The sequence below is a fragment of the Pan paniscus genome, chromosome 2 (genome assembly GCF_029289425.2).
Source record: "Pan paniscus chromosome 2, NHGRI_mPanPan1-v2.0_pri, whole genome shotgun sequence".
Lineage (NCBI taxonomy): Eukaryota > Metazoa > Chordata > Mammalia > Primates > Hominidae > Pan > Pan paniscus.
Genome location: NC_085926.1, coordinates 1,700,470 through 1,722,007, shown reverse-complemented (window position 1 = coordinate 1,722,007; position 21,538 = coordinate 1,700,470).

Genomic DNA, 21,538 nt, shown 5'->3' with positions numbered 1-21,538 from the left:
AATGGCCTGGAAAGAGTGCAGTGAGCATTGATTTTGGGTTTACAAATGAATTTCAATACAGGTGAATTTGCAAATATGACATCTGTGAATAAAGATCTATTACATACTGATAGATTGGATACAGATCTAGAGCTTTAGATATCTATGTGTGTGTATAAATAAGCAGTTTCAAGGTTTGGTATATATATTCTTATATACACATGGAGAGAAATGTGAAGCCTAAGGTGAGAAGCGCACACTGAATAGGAATACAGTGGAGGAAGGCAAACCCTGTCAGTGGCAGTTGGAATAAAGCTGGCTTAAGATAAGAAGTGATATTTGAGGCACGCTTGGGAGATGAATGAGAGTTAGGCTTTCTGGGACAGAGGAAAAGCCCACACAAACACCCAGACAAGAGACATCACAAACCATTCTGGGAATAGCATACTGTGACAAGGGGAAACAGGAAGATGGAGGGAGCAAGAGAGAAAAGATAAGTTGGGTTCCGAGAATAAATAAGTGTATGTTGCACCAGTGAGTATAGAGTATGGAGTAGGACATGCTCAGATTTTAGCTTTGGAAAGATAACTTCCATGATAATGGGATGGTTGGATTGATGGGGGAGAGGCTGGAGATAGGAATTCTATATGGGAGAAAGTTTTTCAAACCAAGTGCTATGAAGCAGAACCAAGACAGAGAGAAGGGAAAGCTGCAAAAGATTTGAGGGGAAATTAACTGTTACAAAATGAGAAGAGGAAAAAATTAAGGAATAATCAGGTTTAGTTTTTCTGTTGAAAACTCTTAACAGCCTGAGAAAGCAGCGGACAGTTTTGATAGTAAAGAGTGCGAGTTTGGATTTGTCCATGCTGAGAGGGAGGCACTCCTTAGTGCGAGCTACAAGTTATAAGGTTAGGTTTTGAATGTCAAAAAAATTTTGTCGTATTACACACAATAGCATACATCTGTATATGTGTATTAGAAAACAATAATTTGTTCTTCTATAAGATTTATTATTTATCTGATTTATAGTAAACATCAGCACCTTTATGTATTTTTATGCTTATAGCTTCCCAGATACCTAAAGCATGTGTGTGGGTGACCTACCTATTATCTCAAGCCATTAAACCCATACCTGATCACATAATATCAGTAGTTTCAAATAAAGAATCCAATAGTGATCCCCAGTAGGAAGTCTTGTCCACATGTTTCTTTTTATTTTCAGATTTACAGAAAAATTAGGAATAATTATAGCCTAATTAAAATTACATAACCAGCACATGGACCATTTCCCTGTTAAAAGAAAATCTCCCCCCACTGTAAATAAACCTTTAAGTAGATCACCATCAGAACTATGATTTATGGGCATACCAAATTAAGTCAATATGCCTTTGCTTTTTGATGGCTTGTTTTACCCTATTATTTTTGGTTTTAAATAACAGCTTAAGCACAAGAAAGTACAAATAAAAGAAATATAAATGTCAACCCCAACAAATAGACAAATAGGCAGGGATCATCACGTAATTCAGTGGTTTTTTTTCCCTAGAGACAATGAATCCTACAACGTGATTATCTCTCACAAATCCACGCTGAAAGAGCCATTTACAATGAATATGTCCTGTGAGTGCTTATTGTTTTTTTTTTTCTGTGCCTTTTTTTTTTTTTATACTTTAAGTTTTAGGGTACATGTGCACAATGTGCAGGTTAGTTACATATGTATACATGTGCCATGCTGGTGCGCTGCACCCACTAACTCGTCATCTAGCATTAGGTATATCTCCCAATGCTATCCCTCCCCCCTCCCCCCACACCACAACAGTCCCCAGAGTGTGGTGTTCCCCTTCCTGTGTCCATGTGATCTCATTGTTCAATTCCCACCTATGAGTGAGAATATGCAGTGTTTGGTTTTTTGTTCTTGCGATAGTTTACTGAGAATGATGATTTCCAATTTCATCCATGTCCCTACAAAGGACATGAACTCATCATTTTTTATGGCTGCATAGTATTCCATGGTGTATATGTGCCACATTTTCTTAATCCAGTCTATCATTGTTGGACATTTGGGTTGGTTCCAAGTCTTTGCTATCGTGAATACTGCCGCAATAAACATACGTGTGCATGTGTCTTTAAAGCAGCATGATTTATAGTCCTTTGGGTATATACCCAGTAATGGGATGGCTGGGTCAAATGGTATTTCCAGTTCTAAATCACTGAGGAATCGCCACACTGACTTCCACAATGGTTGAACTAGTTTACAGTCCCACCAACAGTGTAAAAGTGTTCCTATTTCTCCACATCCTCTCCAGCAACTGTTGTTTGTTGACTTTTTAATGATTGCCATTCTAACTGGTGTGAGATGGTATCTCATTGTGGTTTTGTTATGTAGACATGGAAACCTAGAAAGTTCAAATCATCAGGTGACCAATCCCAGTGACACGTAATAGACAGGATGTGGCTGGTGCTCCTTTGGTTAGAGGGTGAAGTAAGATTTAAATGCTGATATATTCATTTCAGGTTATTTTCATTCACTTACTCATTCAGCAAATATTTACCAGGCATTCCTATGTCCCCAGCACTGTTCTAGGAGCTGTGAACAAAAGAGACAAGTTTCTGCCTTTGAGGATCTTACATTATACTGGGCAGGCAGATAATAAATAGTCAACTTACGGACTAAATAAATGATCTAATGAGTTAGAGGTGGTGAGTACCATGGGAAAAAAAAGAAGTCGTGCAGAGTAAGGGGATTAGGAATGCTGGAATCCAGGTTGGAACTATGAAATAGGGTGATCAGGGTAAGTCTCATTGAGATTAAACTGTTGAGCCAAGTCAGACATAAAAGAAGGAGTTAATCAAGCTATTATCTGGGTAAAGAACATTCCCAAAATTAGAAGAATTGGAGCAGTGGTCTGAAGGTGGGATATTCCCATGCACTGAAGGAATGGCAGGGAGGTCAGTGTGACTGGAGCCAAGTGAGAGAGAATAGAACTAGAAGAAACTAGCAAGGTATTTGGTGGCCTGGCCAAACAGTGTTTTGTAGACCATTGAAAGGACTTTGGCTTTGACGCCAATAAAATGGTGTGCCACTGAAGGGTTTTGAGCTGAGGAGAAATAGGACATCACATTATAAATATATATTTTTAATGGTGAAAAGATATATATTTAGAATTAGCCAACTGGGTGCACGAGATGATTCCAATTTTGTTGGCAACATCCAAAGCCTCATAGCAGGAGCCAGTGGAACATATGTCTTCTCTCCATGATATATCATGGTGTTGACCTTGGCCACATCAACGTCAGAGAACTTCACAGCCAGTTTGATCCTGTGTTTGTTGGTTTTGACATCCACAATGAACACAAGTGTGCTGTTGTCTTCTCTCTTCTTCACCATGAACTCAGTGGTCAGGGGAATGTTTCTCCAGGGCTGGTGTTTCTTCTGGGTTTGCTCTTCTGAGGATATTTGGGCTGTCTCCAGAGCCTCAGTGTCTTGGACCCCAGAAGGTGTGTGAATCTTCTTGAATTTGTGGCTGTGGACACCTTTCAGTACTGCCTTCTTGGCTTTCACAGCCTTTGGCTTTGGCCTTGGGAGGGTTAGGAGCTGGGAGAGAAGGAAAAAAACTGAGGTCGTGGGATTCAGAAATTGGACACTTTCATCCTCAAGACCTGTAGCGGGGGACTCTGGCTGTATGTGATAGGACATTAGAAAGGACACCCTGGAGGCTGGGCTAAGAATAGACTATTGAGGAAATAAGGGTAGCAGCTGGGAAACTTGAGGCTATGGCAACCAATTTTAACCACTGTCTTTACAATGAGGTTACCACTTATTGTTGTGGCATAAAGTAATTACATCCTTCCAACAGACTAAAAAACATTTTTTAAAAATAACTATCATTGATGAAAAAAAGGCCAGGATTGGTGACTCACACCTGTAATCACAGTGCTTTGAGAGGCTGAAGTGGGAAGGATCGCCTGAGCTCAGGAGTTTGAGGTTACAGTGAGCTGTGATCACACCACTACACACCTGGGTAACAGAGCAAGACCTTGTTTATTAACAGAAAAAGTAATAAATGAATAAATAAAGTCTGGGATGATTCCATGTGTATACATGAATAAAGGGCATAGAAGGTGGTGTAGCTTCAGGGAGGAGTTAAATGGGAGCTGATTATAGAAATATCCAATTTCAAGGTTCCAAGATGTTTTTGACAAGAATTAATTGTTGAAGCTTTTAGGTGTAAATTCCATCTAAGAACTGTCCCAGAGCTGTTACTGCCAATAGAATATCTTATACCTTTTCCCAAATTATATTCATTAGCACATGATATGTGTTTGTTAGCTTTGTGTTTTCCTTACCAGACAGTAAACTTTCAAAGTGATATGAGCATATGCTTCAAGTGCACTAAGCCCTACTCTGTAGAGCCCTAATATTTCACTTTTTTTAGTTCAGTGAACATTTCCTTAATTAATATTATTAATAAGCTTATTAATACTTACTGACATTATAAAACTCCACAGTTTTTCATCGCTCAAAACCACCTAGGGGGAGTTGGAAATTGGATGTACTTTTAAATTCTCTTTGGAGTCCAAATCTAAATCCTCTTTTCTCCTAGCCTCTGCGCTGGGAGTTAATGATCTCAGTCAAAGAGAAGTACTCTTCCTCAGAGGTCCTCTTTTGTACCTGTATTCACAAAGAGTAAGAATTCAAAAGGGGCCACTCCAAACCACGCTGGTCTACTGCTTTCATATTTAATTGATGTACAAGAGGAAGTAATGCCTCCAACAGACCCGTTCATTTATTATCCTTAATACTTGCCTGTGACTTCTTTTTTTTTTTCTTTGTCGGGTTTCTTCCCGTCGTCAGCCCCAGATTTACTAGAGTGATCATCACTGCCCAGGTGATGCCTGTGGAGAGCCAACCGGCCTATATATTCCACAATTTAATCCTGCTTATTGGGAATATGGTCTGGCACAGAATATACCCGTTGTGTTTTTGCCCCCTGAAGTGGTGACTTTTATTGCATTTTATGCCTTTGTGGCCTTTAATTGTCCCAGCAGAAAAGGACTAAGTGAAACAACATGTGTGAAGTCCTTTGAGATAACATTTAATGAAGAGCTTTGATATTCACAAGCATAAAGCACCATAAAAGTGGTAACCATTATTATCTTCCTAATAAATAACTTTTCCATTTTCTTTCCCTTGTGTCATTTTTATTCTTCAGGTTTTTTCTGCTTCTTTTGAATTTAATTTTTAAATGAATAAGAATGGTTGTTGTAAACGTCTTTGTTACAAATTAGAGGAATATTTGAGTATGTTGCTTCTATTAATCAAGTGCGTTTTGGAAGAGATATATAATGCTGTACAAATTTTTCTTTTTCTTTGCTTTTTTTTGCACTGATCACGTAACTGTACTTTCTATTCAACTTTACTGTAGGTTGTTGACAGCTACACTAATAGGAATCTTCTCTCAAAGAGTTTGAAGATATGTTTGTACTGAGTATAAGATCATCAACTTTAGTCAAAGACTTGTTTTTATGTAATACTTAGGACTTTATAAATCCACATTAAAAACAGAAATTTTAAAAGATTACATAGATAAATGTGTTGGAGAGTGAGGAGATTAGGTTTCAAAATGGTTTCAGTTCACTTAAAAATAGTTAAAACTATGCCAAGAAATCTATTGGAAATTAGCTCCTCAATTCTAATTTCTAACACAGGGGCTCAGATGTATTTCGTATAATGCTAAAATCTTTGATGGCATATGTAAAATATGTATTATATGTAAAATATTGTCATTTGTAAAGAAAGCTATTATATATCAAGCATATTTTTCTAATATCACCAAGTATGATATGGAATAAAATATTTTGGCAAACTTTTAAAGGTGTTTTTATATAACTGCTGTAGAGGGGAAAATGCTGAAGGTGAATCTAGCTCAGTGATAGAGCATAAGACTCCGTCTCTGGGTGGTGGGTTTGGGCCTCGTGTTGGGTGCCAGAAATTATAGGGGAGAAAAAGTACTGTCTTTTCATTACCCCATGCAAGACTCATGGCGGACACACCTATAACGAAACAGAATAACAAGTGAAAAGCATATAAATGAACTTAAAATTTATATGACATGACAGCCTTCAGAAATGAAGACCAAAAGACTCAGGGAAAAGTATATTTTTTATGGCCAGTCATACAAAAATGTAATTGGAGAACACCAGGGTATAATCTGATGGTAATAAACTGACAGGAATTCAGCATGGTCTATTTGTTCAGATTGTTCTTGGCCTCCTGTGTGACACTTTATCCTCTTGGTATAGAGTAGGACACCTGTCACATGAGGGTCTTTAGGAAAGAAGTGAAGGAGAAGATCTTACAGTTTGCTTCAGGGAGGAAGGGTGAGGGGAAAGTCAGAAAGACCTTCCTGCTTTTGCTTTTTTCTCAAATGCCAAGATGCCATATTTTGGTATATCATTTCTGAGCCCTGACATAGCATATTTTCCTAATTTTAAATTTGTCTCTATAAGACACTACAAAAATGGAAAGCCAACTAAGAATCTAGTAGAAAAAAATGAATGCAAACCAATAATCCAGCTTTAGAAAAAAAGATAATTAAGAAACTTGATTCTTAATCAAGATAGTAACAAACCTCTCCTTGATCAAACATTGGTGAGGCTCCTCTGAACCCTCTTCCAACTAGACTTCAACCTGTGGGCTTCTGTGTTTGTCTTTGCATCATTCAGCTTTGGCAATAATCCTGCTAAGCCAACTTAGAGAGAATCCCCCCACCACCCGCCAGGTGATATCTGATCAATGGGGCTTGCCTTCAGCAAGAATCAGGTTAGGTCTGTTTAACTATTATCTTCCCCTATCCCTAATGTTTTTTCTTAGTAGTGTTTCATCCGCTGACCCCCACCTTGTTCCTTGGCTGTAGATTCCCACTTATCCATGCTGTATTTGGAATTGAGCCCAACTCTATACTGAGATATCTTTCCCCCATTGGAACTAAAGCCTGTTTTCACTACTTTAATTAACATCCAACTCTGGTTTTCTTTAACAGTTGCGTGGAAAGAAAGTTTGGATGGAAAACTTCAATACCACCACTCATCTGGAGACATAATTATATTTTAGTGACACCACAATTTCTTGTACTTTAGACCATGTGCTCTTGCTCATACTATCTTGTACTTAAAGTCTCTCTTGCACATGACCCCTCATCAAAAACTTGCAATCACTTCCTGTTTCACCCTGATCAGCAGTCTTGACATTTCCCAGACATCCAATATTTTTCCCCATGTGTACCTCGATTGCTATCCAATTTTCTTACTACTGTTTTTGATATATTCTCTGATTCTGCATTCTTTAAGTATTTCTGCCTGATTATTCTTTTGAAGACAGAGAAGTATGGTGATATGGTTTGGTTGTTTGTCCCCACCCAAATCTCATCTCACATTGTAATTCCTGTGTTTTGAGGGAGGTACCTGGTGGGAGATGATTGGATCATATGGGTGGTTTCCCTCATGCTGTTCTTGTGATAGCGAGTGAGTTCTCACAAGAGCTGATGGTTTTAAAGTGTGGCACTTCATTGGTCTCTCTCTCCTCCTGCCTCCTCGTGAAGAAGGTGCTTGCTTCTCTTTGACCTTCCACCATGATAGTAAGTTTCCTGAGGCTTCCCTCACCATGCAGAACTGTGAGTCAATGAAACCTCTTTTATTTATAAATTACCAAATCTCAGGTAGTATCCTTATAGCAGTGTGAGAATCGACTAATACCTACAGAGTTAAGAGAGAATATAGAATAGTTGCTTAGAATTTGGACTTTTGAGTCACACTGTCTGTGTCTGAAGCTTGGCTCTAAATTCTCTAGTTATTTGATTCTGGACAGGTTATCTGATCCCTCTATTACTGAGTTTCTTTACCTAAGAGTAAACAGAGAAAATACAGTTGGCCTTTTGTATACATGGGTTCCACATCCAAACACATAGTCCAATAGAATGCATAGCTCCCCCTATCTCAAATTAAGGGAAAATTAAGTTCTCAAATTAAGGGAAAAAATCATTATGCTTTAATACATGTTGAATGGTCCTTTATAAAATTAAAAGGAAAATTAAGTAAACCAAAGCATCCATGGTTCAAAAAGACAAGAACTGTGCCTGTTTCCCCTATTTATTTTAGGATATCAAAAATGAGAGGCCCTTAATAAACAGGATTTGATGATCATCATAAAATCATACACTATAAGCCAAGGCAAGGTAATATAACTATAGTCATGGGAAGGATATTTAATTGGGGGTGGAGGATTAACAATATAGCGGCAGAGTTTGAAGTTAGTTCTTCAAGTTCAACAATAGAGTAATGCTGACATTAACTGACAAAGGAAAGCTATGAAATTGACCCCTGTGGCTATACTGGGATAAAAAGTTCTATGAAATGTTTACTATTGTTTTGAAATGATATAACAGCGTTCATTTAAATGAGGCTCTTACCAAAATTGCATTTAAAACCAATTTGATCTTTTTTAATATCTTCTAATGATAACAATCTGAATAATGATTGAAAAACTGAATGTGTTCAGTTTAGTGGGGTGTTTGAGGATGCAAGTCTCAAACTATGTGGGTTGAAATATCAGCTCTGTTTCTTCCTAGCAGTGTTAAGTTGAACAAGTTACTTAACTTCTGTGCTTTGTTTCCTTATTTATAAAATAAAGTAAAAATTGTACCTGTCTTATGGGGTGTAGGAAGGATTAATTGGATTTGTTTATGCAAAGCACTCAGTACATTGGCTGGAAACTTGAAGATTTTAATGTGGTAAGGATCTTCCCATCTCAGACTAGGACACTTAGAAATTGTGAAAATAAATAGAATTTAAAAGATGTTGGAACCCCTCAAAACCTTAAGCCTTGAGAGAGATTTGACTGTGATCTGAGAAATTATAACATATGGTTATAATTTCTGTTTCTCAGATTACATATTAAGTCACTTTCTCATTTTTCTTGTTCTATAGAATGACTAGAGAGAATTAAACGAAGTCAGGGACAAAAACCTCCTGCCTTCTTAATTAACGATCCTTGATATAGATTAATTTCCCCTTGTTGTTCTTCCTTGCTTAGACTAGATGACAGAAAGCCCATGACTATTACAGCTTCTATTAAAATTTGTTAAAATTATCCTTCCTCAAAAGAAACAGTGCTAATCACCAATTATATTGCTACAACTATGTGCCAACCTTGTATAAAAAATGTTGTAATCCTGCTAAAAACTCCCCTGTCTTTGCCTATATAAAGGAAGCCTTAACTTCCCTAATTTGGGATGCTGATTCCATTCTTTAAGAGTTGGTGTTTCCGGGTGGGCTGTCCTCAAACTTTGTGCTTAAATAATCTCTCTTTAAATTTGATTTCTTTTTGATTTCAGGTTGGCAAAATCATCAGATGAGCCAGGGCTTTTCACAACACCCACATCCAGTTTCCTCCTTCCAAACAGTGAGATGAAAAGATGAGATTGTGGGTACATGGTGTGCATGCCAACACTTTCCTCTGTGTCTCTGGTGCTCTTGACAGTCAATCATGAATGACATTCTTCACTCCTGAACAAGGCCCTGAACTCAGAATGATTCTCAGATTTTCATTTGAAAGCCATTCCTAATCAATGGATTAGAAGTGGCATGCAGAGTACAATCTATTTTTCATCTCTTGTCTAGAGAGAGGAATAGAGAAGAGAAACAGCTACAAAGGAATATATGTTTAAACATGTACTATGTTTCATTCCAAAGGTATGCCCATATCAGATGCATGGTTCTCCTCTTTACCAAGACTTAACTAGCATTGCCTACTGTAAATAAACACGAGCTTTATTTTTAAAGGGGAAGAGCATCCTGTAAGTTCAACAAAGGTGATGTTTCTTTTTGCTTTTACTCCACTGTAATGAAATAAATTAACACATCACTTGCATACATGTTATGGACAAATTTCAAAGCAAATGATTGGGCATTTTATCTATTTAAATAGAAGCTGACTAAAATTACTCCACAGGAAAAGATAATTTCAGTTTTTCCAAGTACCAATCTCCAGGTAAATAACAATTCTTGAAAATTGTTAAAAAATGACAAAACCGTTATACTCAGGGAATTAAAAGAAAGAAAACTGGATAAATGTCAATAGTGCCTGACCCGATGGAACTGACCAAACAATAAGGTGAACGCTAACTGGTAAGAGTAGAACACAGTTTACAAAATGTAAAATGGGAAGTGATAATAGTTATGAAGAATAATAATGAACATTCCAAAAATATGGCCCCCAAATATCAAAAGACTCAGGCTTGCACTCCTGTTACCAGAGCAATCTAGAGAATAATTAGGGGATTGGCACTATGTATAAAATTGAATGCATTACTTTTCTTCTTCATTTGAAAAAATCAGTTTATTAAATGGTTCCCAGATGTCTTTCTATTTTGGAGTTGCTGACCTTCTATGACTGGGAAATGTTCTTCTCTTCAGTGGACCTCAATAGCATAACTTAACCTTTGCTGCAATATACGTATCCTCTTAAGATAACAGTAACATTTTTAACTGGATGAAAATACGAATACGAAAATAACAAAACCCTTTTAAACATTGATCCCTCTATATAGGAGTTCTGATCAATGATTAAATGGACCACTTTATCTAATGCCCCCCAAACTACTCAACCAGGAAACTATAACCTTTTCTGGAAGGACAAGTATAGTAACAGGCAACTCAAATGAGCATTGCATTCTCCTTCTACCACTTAATAGCTCATTGATTTGGGGCAGCTTACTTAACCCTTCCCAGCTGATTTCCTCAAATGTAAAATGGACACTGTTACCTTGTAAAGACCAAATGGCTTATTTTATAAGAAGTGACTTGCACAAAGTAGTGTAGCCCATGCAGTTCCCTTCATCGCCTCTCTCATTGTTTACAGATAATACTAAAGAGATTTTTGCTATAAGTGGGTCACATCAACCCACAGCTTTTATGAGTGTTATCTTTCCACAGCTTTTATGAGTGTTATCTTTCAGCGATCCTCAAGCTTAGAACAAGGATCCAGAGCTGGAAACCAAAGATAGATGTCAACTCATTATAAGAAAGAAATTTGTAGTTGTGTCGTCTTAAAATGGATGTGCTTTGGTTTGTAGTGAGTTCCCAAAAATGAAGCAGAAACTTCAAATCCTTTTAAGGGATGCTACTCTAAATCAATTTCTAAGACCTCTCAGCACATTAATTCTTTAGATTAGTTACCTATGATTCACTTCCCTCCCCAATTACCTGCTGAATTACTTTTCTAGTGTTGTACATCAAATGACCACAAAGTGGCTTAACACAAAACACACTTATTATCTACAGTTTTCATAAGTCAGAAGTACAGCATGGTTCAACACTCTGCCGAGGGTCTAAAAAGTCCAAAATCAAGTTGTTGTCTGGCTGGACTCTTCTCTGGAGGCTATGAGGAAGGATCTACTCCAAGCTCATTTAGATTGTCAACAGAATTCAGGTCTAGTGGCTGTAGGACTGAGGTCCTTGTTTGCTGGATCTTTGCCTGGGGGCAGTTTTGTCTTCTAGAGATGACCTGTATTTCTCATCACATGGTCCTCTTCGTCTTCGTAGTCAGCAACACTGTGTCAAATCCTTCTGGTGCTTCTGATCTCCCTGACTTCCTCCTCTTGTGCTAGCCAGAGAAAATTCTCTGATTCTAAAGAACTTACCTGCCTGGGTTAGCACCATCTACATAATTTCTGATTTTAGGCTCACTGACTTGGGATCTTAATTACATCTTTGAAATCCATTCATAGCAATGCTAGATTTGTGTTTGTCTGAATGACTCGGAAGGCATCCTTACTATCTGGGAAAGCCATCCTTAAAATTCTGCGTACCATACCTGATCAAACTTTCTTGTCCAATTCCTATTATAACACAATGTCTCAAACCAAATGAAGTAACGTATTTGCATTTCATAAGTGCTTGAAATGCTCTTATGAAAATGTTTGTACCTTTTCTTCATAGATCTTGTCCCTGCTCTTAATTAAGCATTTAGGTTTTGTGGTTATTTGATTATGATTACTGTATACCCATTTGACTATAAGAACATATCTATTATTTTCCTCACCTTTGCACCCTCAATGCCTATCATTATTGATTAACATGTGATAGGTGCTTAGCACATATCTATTAAATGAGAAGCAAAATAAGTACACAAATAAATGAACATGGGATATTTCTGTTACTATACCTGAATATAGAAAATTCATAAATTTTTCAGTGAACTACAAAATTACTAGGTATGGGTTCTATTTGATTTAAAAAAAATGCCTAGAATGAAAAGGGCATAAATAAGACTTTTCATTAACTTTTCACATAGCATCTGACCCAAGGCTTATCGTGACAGATTTCCCCAATTTAAGTCTCTTATTAATATACAGCTAGAATAATCTTCGGATATTGCACATCAGATCATATCATTTGATATCACACTACAACCAAATAACTCCCTCAGTGGTTTCCTTAGTTTCCTTTTGATGAATGAAGAAGTTAAAAGTCATAGTCCAGCCTGAAGTTCCATGGTTATATTTGTACCAGTTGAATAACATCAGTCCCAAATTCATGGCTACTTGGAACATCAGAATATGACTTTATTTAAAAATGTGGTTGTTGCTGATGAAATGAGATAAGTCGATGCAATGCTGTATTAGACTGGGTCCTAAATCCAGTAGGACTGGTGTTCCTATAAGAAGGTCATTTGGAGACACACAGACACAAGGAAGAACACGGTGGTAGTGAAGGTAGAGATTGGAGTCATGCTGCCACAAGACAAGGAAGGCCAGGGATTGCTGGAAACCACCAGAAGCTGAAAAGAGGCAAACGACTCTTCCCTAGTTCCTTCAGAGGGAATGTGATCCTAACACCTTGATTTTGGACTTCCAGCCTCCAGAAGAGTAAGAAAATAAATGTAGGTTATATTAAGCCAACACATTGTGGTACTTTGTTATTTTGTGTTCCTTAGTGAGTTGAGCTATCTTTTATTTTGAGGGTTTTGCCCAGGCTGTTTCCTCCACACCCAGTACTTGTATGAAAACCCTTTGTGATACATTGTGTGTATTGTGTGTTCTGTTTGATCTCCAGCACTCATTTTTCAGGGGCACCTAGGAAAAACACCATCCCCACCTTGGAGACATACTTGGTTGTACCTCTGGGATGCCTGCATGTCTGTGCCCCAGAAGCTTCAGGATCCTTGTGTTTCTAAGCTGCAGGAAGGGGGAAAATACAGTTTCTTGTACCACATTAGCTGTGGGATCCTCTTTCATTGAAAACTCTAGCCAAGCATGTATTGGGAGAGAGAGCTTGTAAATCTGTATGTGGGCATATGGCACCTATGCCAGAAAATTCCAGAGTAACATGTGGATGCTCAAATCCATAGGATCAAGTACATTTCCACAAATTTCCTTTATGCATAAAAGTGAGTTTCTGAGGCAACCAGTAAGTCATTTTTCCAACTTACTAACTGGTTTATTGTGCTGGGCAGCAAATGAACTCTGAGCTACTGGAATCTGTCAGGAAAGGCTAAATGAAATTTTGAAGTTGGTTCCTAATATCTGGAATATGTTCTAGTTTCTTCTCCCTTCTTGCTGCCTTCTATTCACCCAAGTGTGAACTTAGTTCTACCTCCTGGAGAAAGTTGTTCCTGATTTTTAAACTGGGCTACTTAATTTGCTCTCATGCTCTCCAACCATAAAGACTTTCCCTATAATGGCAACCTTGTTTGTTTAGTTGTTGATTTTTTATACCAGACTGTGAGCACCCTTACTATTGCCTGGCACAATGGTAGGAAAATAGTAAAAGCATTTAATATAACTCATTGAAAGAATGAATGAACTGGTCTGAGGTTCAGAATAACTTTGGCATTCCATAAGTAGGTCTATGTGCTATTTTCCATATATAATAAAAACCTGAGAAATCGTTTCTTATTTAAAGTTCTAAGGCTGACCAGGTGTATTTTTTAACAGAATCATCTCCATATGTTCAGCCTCAAAAGGACAATAACACCACTTCATACTCATTAGAATAGCTATTATAAAAAAAAAACAAAAAAGGAAATAACAAATGTTGTCAAGGATGTGGAGAAATTAGAATGCTTGTGCATTACTGCAGAAATGTAAAATGCTACAGCCACTGTCAAAAACAGTATGGCAAGTCCTTGAAAGATTAGAGATAGAATTACCAGCAATTCCATTCTGGGTAAATACCGAAAAGAATTGAACCAAGAACACAAAGAGATATTTGTACACTATATTCATAGCAGCATTATTAATAATAAACAAAAGGTAGATGCCACCCAATTGCCCATCAATGAATAAATGGATGAGAAAAATGTATATGAAAACAATGGAATATTATTCCCCCTTAAAAAAGGGCATTCTGACATGTGCTACTGAGAGGTGAAGCCAGCTGAACTTCCTGGGTCAAGTGGAGACTTAGAGAACTTTTCTGTCTTACAAGAGGATTGTAAAATGCACCAATCAGTTAAGGGGATTGTAAAATGTACCAATCAGCACTCTGTAAAATGCACCAATCAGCGCTTTGTAAAATGGATCAATCAGTGCTCTGTAAAATGGACCAACCAGCAAGATTGGAGGATTGAGAAAAGGGCATTCTTATAGACAGAAACAGGACATGGGGAGGGGACAAATAAGGGAATAAAAGCTGGCCACCCCAGCCAGCAGTAGCAACCCAGTCAGGTCCCTTTCCATGCTGCCGAAACTTTGTTCTTTCGCTCTTCACAATAAATCTTGCTGCTGCTCACTCTTTGGGTCTGTGCCATCTTTAGGAGCTGTAACACTCACTGCAAAGGTCCGCAGCTCCATTCTTGAAGTCAGTGAGACCATGAACCCATTGGAAGGAACCAACTCCAGACACAGTACAACATGCATGAACCTTGGGGGCATTATGTAAATGGTAAATTTACCTTTTCACAAAAGGTAAATATTCTATGATTTTTCTTATATGAGGTACTTAGAGTGGTTAAATTCAGAGACAGAAAGTAGAATAGTGATTCTGTCCAAGAGCTGAGGGAGGGGGAAGATAGGCAGTTATCATCTGATGGGTACTAAATTTTAATTTGGGAACATAACAAGAGTTCTAGAGATGGGTAGTGGTAAAGACTGAACAACAGTATGAATATAATTAATACCACTAAAGTATACACTTAAAAATGGCAAAAATGGTAAATCTAATGTTATGTCTATTTTGCCATATTTGAAACCATTTAAAAATATCACTAAGAAGACAATAACAATAGAATATCAACAAAAATTTAAATCTCTCAATTGACTTAGAATATTTGAAGGAAGGTACTCGCAGGTACCCTTCCTTCATAACTATCTTTCCTGGATTCTCTGCATATCAGCAACATGATAAGGATGATATGATCCATTTATTAATATAATATATCCAATATAGAGAGATGTTTTAAAATCATCTTTGATGAGGTTATTGTACAGAATAGGCATTGGAGCAATTATTTCTGGAAAGAAATTAAGGAAAAGCAGATCAGGTAGAGTCTCAAGATTTCTAAATCAGCACTGTCTATTGTATCTTGCATATTCATGACTTATTAAGTGTTCTCATTGTTGGTAGCATCCCAGCACTGACACCCTATCATTAGATTGCTCAAGAAGAAAAGCTTAATAACACTGAAATTTGAAGTTTTAGTTTTTTGATTTTCCACATGAAATAACTTCCTGAGTTATTTCAACATAAGCTAAGATAGTCTAGGGAATTATTTGAAATAAATATTGAGAAAGATAATTCATTTAAATGGAGTTAATCCTCCCAGAAATGGATAGCAACAAGATATTTAATCACTGCATATCCAGTTAAATCACATTCAGAAACTGCTAGAAATTGAGCTGAGACAACTTCCTTAATTTAGAGGACAGTGTAATACTTAAGACTTTAATCCCTTTATGATAGATATTGGACTTAGGACTTTGGCACAGTTTTCATGATAAAACCCTTATTAAGATGTTTTATACATTAGTCAGTACAAGTCATTTGTAAATCAACTAAATGCACTAAAACAGAACTCTGTGCTTGAGAAAACATGAATATTGACATTTAAAAAATCTGAAATGGTGATCTATTGTATGAAAACCTGTTTTCTAGGACTGTTTAAAAACTTGAAGAAAAATAGGAGTGGGCCCTTCACCATACAAGATCAGAGAAACTCAGAGTCTAGGATTTCTGCATTTTTGTTTTGAGTGCTAAAGAAGAGATTAAAGGAACATATTATGTGGTAATAAGACTAGAACCTAGAAACCATATGGCTTGGGCACTTTTACTAAGTGGAATGTGAATAGTAAATTTTGATCTGATATATGTCATGTAAAAGTTACAAAGCATTCTCCGTCAAAAACTCAGAAAATTAAATTAAAAACATCTATCTTAGCCCCTTTCCAGTAGGTAATATAGCCTCAGTAGTGAAATATAAGTCCATGAACAGATTTCAAATTAAATTCCTCATCGTATGAAAATAAAAATCATATAAATAATACAATTTATTATATGTTTTGTCATCAAAAATGCTAGCATAATGCTTATATACACTTTCATGACTTAATAAATCTTTATCCCAAAGTAAACGACTTACAGAATTAAAACTCCTCTGTGAAAAGAGTAATTTATTGCATCAGGTAATACCCATATAAGCTAAATAAAAGTTATTTCTAAATATCTATAGTCTCTAATGCATTTTAAGAAAGAAAAAAAACTACTTATTTCTAAGGATTAACTTGGCAAATATAACAGCAAATATATTTTATTACTTGGGAACATATCTTTAGAGAAAATATAAACAAAGCTACAGCTTGAGAATGTGCTTATTGGATTATTTAACTAAATAACACAAGTACTTTGCAAGAAGTAACAGGATTTGCAATGGTATTTTGCAGAGTTCTGAGGTATAGACTTCTGTGATATTGTGATGTAATATGAAATTTTTTTTTGGTTTCTGCCTGCTCCTGGTTCCTGGTACAGAGCTCTTAAACCCTCTGGAAACTCCAAAGTGATAAGAGTCTCTTTTGCATGCTAATGAGATAACTGGTGGCTAGGGTCCCCTAGATAGCTTCAGGATGGGGGCTGGTCAACAGAAAGACCAAGGCATGATTAGGGGGTTGGGAGTTTCAACCGCCTAATCAATACCCTGTAACCTTTGGGAAAGGCTACATGATTCCCCTGAAACTTATGAACCTTCCTAGTGTCAACTGAATCATCATGAGGTTCATAAATTTGGAAAGGAGAGCTTTATTCCTCATAAAGGGTTGCAGCCTATAGGGTGGCCTTTCTGTTAGGCTGGGAAGTACAGCATCCAGTGAAAGTGCTTCAAGGGAGGGAAGCATAAGACAGGAATTTATGCTGAGCAGGGTGGCTAAGTGTACATATTCTATAAGCTATATGAGGACTCATGAATATTTACGAAATGAGAAACATGAACATGCTCAATGGAGCTTCATGCCTCTTCATGGATTGCTTGTTTAAAAAACGCAGCATTAGTGTAATCTGAGGGTGGACTTTTTGGTCCTCTGATATCAAAAGGTGACACAAAACCCTCACTGAGCAACCTCCTCAAGTCTGCCAAAATCTATCTGGGATGGTAGTCAGTTTTCAGGAAGGGATTCATTGTGAAACTGGTGAGCTGTGAAGTTGAAACTGCAAAGAGGAGCAGGAGTCCGGTGGTAACCTCAGATGATGGGCTGAAGGCAGTAAAAGAATGTGTCCTTTTCTTGTTTTCTAGAGCTGGCTTCTGCTCATGCCTTAGGAAAGGATTCTGGCTAAAGGTTAATAAGGAAGGGACATACTAGGTGTCATCAACTTCCTTTCCTGTCATGGCCTAGAACTCGTTTTAAAAATTTCCCTGGGGTCCTGTTTCCCAAGACAAACAAGGGGTTTGCTCAGTTGATTGGGGTGCTTGGGATTTTTTTTTTTTTTTTTAGACGGAGTCTCGCTCTGTTGCCCAGGCTGGAGTGCAGTGGTGTGATCTCGGCTCACTGCAAGCTCCGCCTCCCGGGTTCACGCCATTCTCCTGCCTCAGTCTCCCGAGTAGCTGGGACTACAGGGGCCCACCACTATGCCCGGCTAATTTTTTTGTATTTTTAGTAGAGACAGGGTTTCGACGTGTTAACCAGGGTGGTCTTGATCTCCTGACCTTGTGATCTGCCTGCCTCGGCCTCCCAAAGTGCTGGGATTACAGGCGTGAGCCACCGTGCCTGGCCGCTTGGGATTTTATTTTTATTTTCCAATAGCAAATTAAAGGAATCTGAGAAGGAGATTGGGAACCTTATAAATCATAGCCCTAACCTGTTGGTCAGAATCACAGGTAAAACAAGCTGGTACCTGCAACTGGCATATGAAATAAGGGAGAACTCTTGTAGGACTGAGCGTTTAACTTGCGGAATCTGACTCTATCTCCAGGAAGCTAGTGTCAGAATTGAATTGAATTAGATAACACCCAACTGGTGTCCCCTGCAGACTTGCTTGGTGTGTAGAGAAACAACTTTCACACATCTGGTGTGTCAGAAGTGTTGTGTTGAGTTCTGTGAGAGTAGGAAAACACTTCGGTTTTTCCTTTTATAATGACATATTGACTTTTGTGTTTGGTGATTGAGCAACCTTCAAGAGCGAATGCATATGAGTAGTTTTTATGTTTTAATTTATGTTTAATTCTCTTTAATTTATGAAATTTTGGATACACAAGAGTAAATTTAATAAGTAGTTATTATCTTTGGAACATGATTAATGACAACCGATTTACCTAGTGATTTCTTTTCAAAATGAAAGTAGTTATTATTATCTTTGAGACAAGAGTTTCACTCTTGTTGCCCAGGCTGGAGTGCAGTGGCGCAATCTTGGCTCACTGCAACCTCTGCCTCCTGAGTTCAAGCAATTCTCCTGCCTCAGCCTTCCAAGTAGCTAGGATTACAGGTGCCCGCTACCACACCCAGCTAATTTTTGTATTTTTATAGAGATAGGGATTCACCACGTTGGCGAGGCTGGTCTTGAACTCCTGACCTCAGGTAATCCACCTGCCTTGGCCTCCCATAGTGCTGAAATTACAGGCATGAACCACCGTGCCCAGTCCAGTTTTATTCTTTTTTGTTTAAATTTAAAGTAAAGTATACTTATAGAAGTCAGACCAACTCAAAGGAGAATAAAGGAAAAAGTAGCCATCACTTATATCCCCCAAATCCTAAATCACCAGTGTTAATATCTTGGGGCATATCCTTCCAAATTTATTTCTGTGCATAACTGTGCAACCGTATACATGCATGTACATGTATTTACTTAAACAAATATAAAATTATACAATATCTATAATTCTATTTTGTAACTTTATTTTTACCTTTATATTTATATTTACTTTTATATTTTTGGCAGCGTCCTTATTAAAAGATCTATGTCTATTTTGCTATTGGCTACTTTATATTTCATTATAGTTGGATATAATTACTTAGTCATACACTGTGCATATAAAAGTTTATAATGACTAAACTATATACTACATATTTATATTACATTATTATGTTAAAGTATGCCCCCAGCCAGCAGAAAAAATGGATTCCATGTGGCTGAGGTGTTCAAAGTTAAGACAAAATCAGGGGGCCGCAGCTTAGTGAAGAAGCAATCATGTACTTTGTGACACTTGGTTTGGTTTGGACTGCCTGGGACACTTGATCTGATGCTATCTCCAGGTAACTAGTGTCAGACACTTGGTAAAATTGTTACAGGTGGTCCAAACCAAACCAGTTCCTACTGGAAATTTCCCAACTCACCAGCAGCAAACCACCTGGAACCAATCAACTGAGAGAGACTGGTGATTTTGAGCCTAAAGGTCCTCCAATCAGGTCTCTGTTCCTGATTCCCCTGCCTCCCTCCCCCGCCCTGTGGTTTTTGCCTTGATAATCTAACACTTCAACTCCCCTTTGGAGCAGGTTTTTGTTTTGCATTGAAGGCTGAATCTCTCCAATCTGCAGGGTTTTTTTTTTTAATAGAACATGAAATTCTCCCATTCCCTCACTACAGATCTCATGGTCTTTAGTTAATGATTATAATATGTAATTAATCATGATTTATTTAAGGAATCACGCAATGATAGGTATTTACTTTCTCATTTTACTTGATAAAAAAATACAATATAGGGGAATTTTCTAACCCATGCCTTCCAGTAACTAAAAATCAAGCAAATAAAAAAGTAAGAACACACATATACACACACAATGATTTGGATAAGAGACTCAACCAGCTTGATGTTTTATACACATAAACATACCTGCAAATACATATTTGTGTTGTTATCCTCTATAGAAGATATAGATTCCTCACTTACCCTCGTCAAACACTTATAAAATAAATAAATATGGAAAAGAAGTCATGTATTTGGCCTCAAAGAATTCTCCCCAGAGTGGAAACTATATAAGAAATATCACAGCTGGGCATAGCGGCTCACTCCTATAATCCCAGCACTTTGGGAGGCTGAGACAGGCAGATCACCTGAGGTCAGGAGTTCAAGACCAGCCTGGCCAAAATGATGACACTCTATCTCTACCAAAAATACAAAAATTAAAAAATTAGCTGGGCGTGGTAGTGGGCACCTGTAATCGCAGCTACTTGGGAGGCTGAGGCAGGAGAATTGCTTCAACCCAGGAGGCAGAGGTTGCAGTGAGCCGAGATCACACTACTACACTACTGCCTGGGTGACAAGAGAGAGACTCCGTCTCAAAACAAAAAACAAACAACCCCAGAAATATCTTGGTCATGTGTTCATCTACTAAATTAACAATGTAAAACAGTTTTTAGTCATTTTTTAAAAGGGTTAAACAGTTACACCCTGTGAACACAAAAGTACCTAAAAGCAGTCTTAATGAAATTTGAGAGCTTATTTTGCCAAGGTTAAGGACATACCTGTGACACAGCCTCAAGAGGTTCTGACGACGTGTGCCCCAGTTGTTTGGGGTACTACTGCTTGCTTTTCTACATTTTAGGGAGACATGATACATCAATCAATACATGTAAGATATACATTGGTTAGACCCGGAAAGGTGGGACCACTCAAAGTGGGGGGCTTCCAGGCCACTGAGGTAAATTTAAAGATTTTCTAATTGCCAATTAGTTGAAAGAGTTAAGTTATCTAAAGACCTGGAATCAATAGAAAGGAATTTCTGGGTTACAATTAGTGGTTGTGGAGACCAAAGTGTTATTATGCAGATAAAGGTAGTAGGCTTCAGGGAAAATAGATTGTAAATGTTTCTTATCAGACTTAAGGTCTGGTTGATGTTAATGATGGTGAGCTTTTGCTGAATTCCACAAGGGGAGGAGGGTATAATGATGTATGTCTGATCCCCCATGCCATCATGGCCTGAACTAGTTTTTCAGGTCAACTTTGCAATGCTCTTGGTGAAGAGAAGGGATCTGCTCAGATTGTTCTAGGGGCTAAGAATTTTATCTTTGGTTTACTACTCCTTCAAAAAATATTTTGTGTGGCTTTTCCAAGGCTAATAAAATGAAATTTTTAATTATTAGA